The 6,261-nt window shown below is 51.5% G+C and overlaps 1 non-coding gene across 1 annotated transcript; it reads left to right on the top strand.

Annotated features, from left to right (window-relative positions):
• The first annotated feature begins 5,534 nt into the window (after nt 1-5,534).
• Nucleotides 5,535-5,616, top strand: TRNAS-CGA (transfer RNA serine (anticodon CGA)). Its single transcript has one exon. It is a non-coding gene; the product is annotated as a tRNA-Ser (tRNA).
• The last annotated feature ends 645 nt before the right edge of the window (nt 5,617-6,261 follow it).

The following is a 6,261-nucleotide window of genomic DNA, read 5'->3' as shown; positions in this document are numbered from 1 at the left end:
TACTGTTTATTGAACTTCCACTGTCCAATTACTCTCACTTAATACAAAATATCTTCATATTCGGGTGGTTTTCTCTCATTAGCAAATGCTTCTTTTTAGACCCATTTCTTCCCCAGTGATCAAAGATAGATATAAAATATCCTGTGTGCAGTGCTGTAGTAGACAGGGTGGTCACAGGGTATTGGAGGCTTCTCCCTTGGTTTGTATACAAATGCTTGGTGTTATTCTCCAGCCCATTCCTTATGAATACTAACTTGATGTTAACTTTTTTGCTGGCAGCTGTGAATTGAGGGGAGCTTTTCACTGATCTGTCTACAGCAACATGCAGATCCCGTTCTTGGGTTGTGTAGCCAATAATCTGTTCTGCTGCCGTCGCTAGGTGTAATGCATGTTCAGTAGGGGTTTCTCCCCTCTTCCCTTTTTGTATTTCTTCTCCCTACTACTGTTGGAGTGTCCATCTCCTCAGGTTAGTGTATTAATGATCTCATCTTGGGGTCATATGTGTCAATTTGTTGCTACGTCTTCAGAGAACTATCCATGATGACTCCAAGATCTCTTTCCTGATTAGTTGTAGCTAAATTAGCCCCCATCATATTGTATGTATAGTTGGGGTTATGTTTTCCCAACGTGACATTTATCCACGTTAAATTTCATTTGCCATTTTGTTGCCCAATCATTTAGTTTTGTGAGATCTTTTTGAAGTTCTTCGCAGTCTGCTTTGGTCTTAACTATCTTGAACAGTTTAGTATCGTCTGTGAACTTTGCCACCTCACTCTTTACCCCTTTCTGCAAATCATTTATGAATAAGTTGAATAGGATTGGTCCTAGGGCTGACCTAGGAAAATGACAGCAGCAAGATGGAGTCTGGAGTCACATGGGCAGGTCACATGTCCATGCATGATTCAATTTGCAGGCCTACGCCATTGTTTACGTGTTAGTTTGAATGTTCCCAGGAAAGCTCAGATGTGGATTGGCATTTTCCAAAGTCCATTATCAGTGAAGCGTTTCTTGATTAGGCATTTACTGAGAATAGTCCTTTCTCAAGAAGCTGACCAAATGCATCACTGAGGCTACTTGAAATCAAATACATTTGAGATACAAGTATATAGCCCATATTCATAATTTCAAATACAAAAATGGTACACACATACAGCTAGTATAATTATAACCAGCAAATCATAACCTTTTCATAGACACCTCACATTATAACTTTTGCACAATATTTGTTGCAAATATGTAATAGTGGTGGCAGCAATGATCTATATGGTCCCAGTTGATATTAATAATGTCACAGCCTACAGAGAAGTGAGAGGGAGGTGTCTTCTAGCAGGCGTTTCTCCTACATTTCTCCATTGCCGCTTGGGCGGAGGCGAGAATGGAGCAAAACACACCTGGCTCAAGGTTTTGCGTTCAACTTTGAAGATTAAACCTGAGCCTCCGGCATGGGTGCTTGGAGATGGATTTCTGAGTTGCATCCAGCACAGTCTTCGGGCCTGAGCTGAAACCACTGAGGCCAAGAGAGACGGGTTTGAGGTGGCCTTTGAGGCTCCCAGCAGGTCTTGAGGAGCAAGGGGTTACCGCCATCCCTGGGGATCTCAAACCACCATCCTTTCGATTAACAGCAAAACACAAAGACCCATTGCGCCACAGAGACACATGTCTGCTGTTACCAAGGCTGCTGCCTAGCAGTGTGCGCATCTGCCTGCCAGCGCTAGAGCTCGCAAGGCAAGTGTGGGTGCTGGAGGTAAAGAGCCAGTAGAGTGACACAGCGGCTCTAAAGGGGGGTGAAGGCCAGGAGTGAGGGGTTCAGGGCAGGGGAAGGGGCTCAGGGCTGGGGCAGGGGGGTAAGGATGCGGGAGGAGGTGAGGGCTCTAACAGGGGATGAAGGGCAGAAATGAGGGGTTCAGGGTACAGGAAGGGGCTCCGGGCTGGGCAGGGGGTTGGGGTGCAGGAAGGGGTGAGGGCTCCGGCTGGGGATGTGTGTAACCTTCCCCTTTCCATAGCCATGTGTCTGAGCCACCAGGGCCAGCACGTACATGGCCTTGCTGCCGAAGCGCTGACAGTGTCCAGTGACGCTACACCTGGCCCTCCACTGACAGCTCAGGGGTTTGGCGTCCTCTGGCACTGAGACACCACAATAATTACAGGGTTATTTCTAATGGGTTAAAGCAGAACTTGTGCTGAGATTAACACGTCCCTCGTGGGTCTGGGGGTTTTACAGCACGAACTGACTCTGCGTGTGGGTACTGTGCATGTGTTTGAGTGATACTAACATGGCTGAAACACATAACTCCCCATCCTGGGGGTTTCCATCCCCCCGATTCCTTCCACGGGGGGCGCTGACCCGGCTCCTCTATGGCCAAATGCCCTGATGGGCAGCAGTCGGGATGTTGGGAGAGGTTCTGTTTTCTGTGGCTAGTGACAGCCCCAAAGTGACTCCCACCAGCCCCCGTTGTCTTGCCCTGCAGCTGCCAGTCTCTGAATCCTGGCCTGGAATTCGATTGGAACGAGGCCCCTGGGAGCTGGATAGACCATGGGTCAGACACTGCAACATTGTAGCCAGAACATCCACGTCTAGATTTTAAGGCCAGTCAAGACAACTAAATAATCCTGTCTAACTCCCATGCACGTGACAGGCCACAAAGTCACCCCTGAAATGAGCCCAACCACTGGGATTAAACCAAAATATTCCAGCCCTTAGGAAAATATCCTGTTGTGTGCCACAGACGGAGCATAGGAGAGGCAGAGGGGTACCAATACTGGAGGCCCCTGCACTGGAATTGATTTGGTGAAATGTACCCAGCTGATCTGGGCAAGTGACTTGTGCCCCATGCCACAGAGGATGACAAAAACTCCAACATCCCTGCCAGAGTGAGCTTGGGGAAATTCCTTCCTGACCCCAGCAATGGAGATCAGGGAGACCCTGAGCATGAGAGCAAGGCCACCAGCGAAGCACCGGAGAGAAATGGTTTTCTATCTCACCCGAGAGCACTTTCTTCAGCCCCCCTGTCCCCTCTTGCCACCCCCATGTGGGGTGGAGAATCCATCATTGCCCTGGGTACTTTGTTCCAATGTTTAATCACCCAATTGCAAATGTGTCCCTTATTTCTCATTTTACTTTCTCTGCCATTAACTTCCAGCCACTGGTTCTTGTTCTGCCTTTTGCTGCTGGGTTAAAGAGCCCTTCTGTACCCAGGATTTTCTCTTTGGGAGGGGATTTACACACTGTCATCAAGTGACCTCTTGGTCTTCTCTGTGATAAACTGAGCAGACTGAGCTCTTGTCTCGCACTGGAAGGCAATTTTTCAGCACTTTTTTTTCTCTTCTCTGCCTCCCATCCAATTTTTCGTTCTTCATCTTAAAATGTGGCCAAGATGACAGTGTGCAAGAGTCCAGTGTTGGCCTGACCAATGTTGTACAGAGATAACACTAGTGCCCTATATCTAGTCACTGTTCTTCTGTCTGTACATCCAAGGATGACCACAGCATCACACGGGCATTTCATGCTTAGTTGTTTGTTCCTTATGACACCTAAACCCTTCTCCGAGTCACAGCAGTCTGGCCTTGCTTGTTAGTAAAGCTCAGTGTGTTTGAATGGCCACAGCTTCCCAAGCGCTCCGTAACATGCACAAGGGATTCCCCTCCTCAGTCACCTTCACCTGCTGCTGGTCTCTTTTCTCTTTCTTCTTCTCCAGGATCCGCATGTGTCATTGTGGGGGAAGTGCTCCTCCTCTCTTTGCCTGGGAGCGATGTGACCCCCCGGATGGACTGACTAAACCCAGGATTCCTTCAGCCTGAAAGCAGAGGGAAGCCTTCACCTGCTCCCTCTTTAAGGCTCCAGTCCCACGTCCTAAATTCCCTGCCAAAGCACAAAAATCCACACTGAGCCCAACTCCTCTCTCGGTGGTGGTTTCCTTTCTCCCACAAATCTGTCTTGAGGACACAGCCCTGGGAACAGGTGAACGCAACCCCGGAGATTTCCCTTCGCAGCCTGCAAGGAGCAGTTCACCCTATTAAACAGCTCGGGAATGTCGTCTTTTTCTTTTCTCCTTTCAAAAGTAATTTCTTGTATTTCTAGTCTCTTTATAGGACCCCACGATTTGCTGCTTCCAATTCTCTGCTGTACATGCCAGCACTGGATCAGGTGAGGTGCCTGGAGCCATCCTGTACTGGGTACATGGGGGACTTGCAGGATCAGACCCTAAAATCGCTTTGGAGGGAAATTCTAAGCCCACCCAACCCCGGCCTGTTCCTGGGAGGTGTCGGTATTGACCCAGGCCGTCGAGCACCATGGAGTGAAGAGACCAATTTTATCAGTAAGTCAGACCCCCCGGCTGCCCACTGACTGGATCACCTCCCCCCAGGTGATGCAAGCCACCCTCCAGAGCCATTGCTGGGCCCCGGGGGGGCCGACACACAAGCCATGGGGATGGGCAGCTCCCAGGAATCTTGGCAACAAATCTCCACGCCGGAGGGTTTCCCCTAGTGCCGGATCCATCCTCAGGGTCCAGCCAGCCAGCAGCTTCCAACCAAGGCTAGTGCGCTAACAGCAGCAGCGTGGCTGGGGGAGCTCGGCCAGTGACTGGGGCCAGTCACTTGGGCATGAACCCAGCCGGCCCCAGGAGATGGACCCGAGTCACCAGCCCAACCCACCACGTGGCTACTGCCGCTACCCCGTTAATGCGTGAGCTCCTATGGACCACGCTGGGGAGATCCCCCAGCTGCAGGGCAGATGCCCCTGAGCGCCTGGCAGGGGACAGCTCCTGGCTGACCTGCCCTGCTGAGTTCTCTACTAGGCTGGGTGGATCTGGGGCCAAGGGTGCTGGGTGACAAGGGGGCATTGGCTTTGGGCTGGGACTGTCACTCCCCCCCTGCCCATCCAACAGGATCACAGCAAACGAAACCAGCTCAGCCTGCAGGGGAAGAGTTCAGTCCAGGGCCTGGTGCATTCTGGGAGCAGGGACGGTGCAGAGAAAGGGCAGATACAGGGCACCTCTGAACACTCTGCACAGAACTGCCTGTCCTGACCCACAGCCCCTGTTATCCCAGCCCGGGGCTCCCCTCTCACTGCTCTGCCAGTGTCCCTCACTCGCGATCCACAGACCTCCCCTGCTGTATCTGTGACTTCTGCTACTGAACCACCAGTGCACTGACTCCTCTTGTGAGACATTTCTCTGCACAATACTGCTGCTAATCCAGTTACTGACTCCAGGAAACATTTTCCTTAGCCTGGTTCTGTGTGTCACTGGTTTCTATAGCAAAGGTCAGTCCCTGGCCCTGTGGCCCAGACATCCTCATTCACATCAAGCTTCAAGTTGAGAATCATTTCCCATTCCCGCTCTGTGGGAGGGGAGACTTTTAAACGCGCTCTCTGTGCGACTGCACATGGCTAAGCAAAGAGAACAAACCCCAAATCCCCCCTGTGCTTTGGGAGCCAGGTTTGCTGTGGGAATTCTGTAGTTCAGATGACTTCATGCCTGGGCATTGTGATTCTTTACCAGTTTCTCTGGCAGTGGGGTAGTTTTGTGCTCACAGCTGTGATGGCCGAGTGGTTAAGGCGTTGGAGTCGAAATCCAATAGGGTTCTCCTGCGCAGGTTCAAATCCTGCTCACAGCGAGGCCTGTGTTTTAGCCAGTCTCTAACTCGGGCAATACCTTTCCACAACCCCCGAGACACTCTCATTCTTTCCCCACCCCAAGTAAATCCTGTTCTGCTCCTTTCATAAAGATGCCTGGGACACCACTTCTCAGCACCTGACGCCTCTGGCACTCACCTTGTGCCCCATAGATCAACCATAGCCCTGGTTCTGCTCCTCTCTCTAGCGTGCGAAAGGAGCCAAGTCAGCGATTCCATGGGTGCTACAGGGCTGCAGAAAAAAAAATGGTGCCCAGCAGCCACCTCTGCCCCTGCACCTCCCACCTAGCAGGCCTGGCCGACAAGCTTCTCCTTCTGCGCCTCCTGCTGGCCATTGATGGGGTGTGCTGGAGGAGTGAGGAGAGAAAGAAGTGGGGCAGGGTCGAATAGGAAGAGATTTGATGGTTTGGGGGCAGGGCCTGTGGTGGAGCAGGCATTGAGCTCCGCCCGGGAACTCGCAAAGTCAGCGGCTCTGAGTGCAGAAGCCTTCCCTGAGTCTGAGCTGCCAGGATCCCTGCTGCAGAGCAGGTGCCACAAGTCTCAGCCTCTGTCCCACACATGGCTCTGGGCACCACCAGGAATCAATTGGCTGCTGGCACACAAGGCAACTTAAAAGCTGAGTCCCTG

The sequence above is a fragment of the Gopherus flavomarginatus genome (assembly GCF_025201925.1).
Source record: "Gopherus flavomarginatus isolate rGopFla2 chromosome 13 unlocalized genomic scaffold, rGopFla2.mat.asm SUPER_13_unloc_3, whole genome shotgun sequence".
Taxonomy (NCBI): domain Eukaryota; kingdom Metazoa; phylum Chordata; order Testudines; family Testudinidae; genus Gopherus; species Gopherus flavomarginatus.
Note: the sequence above shows the minus strand (reverse complement) of the source record. Positions and strands in the feature narration are given on the sequence as shown.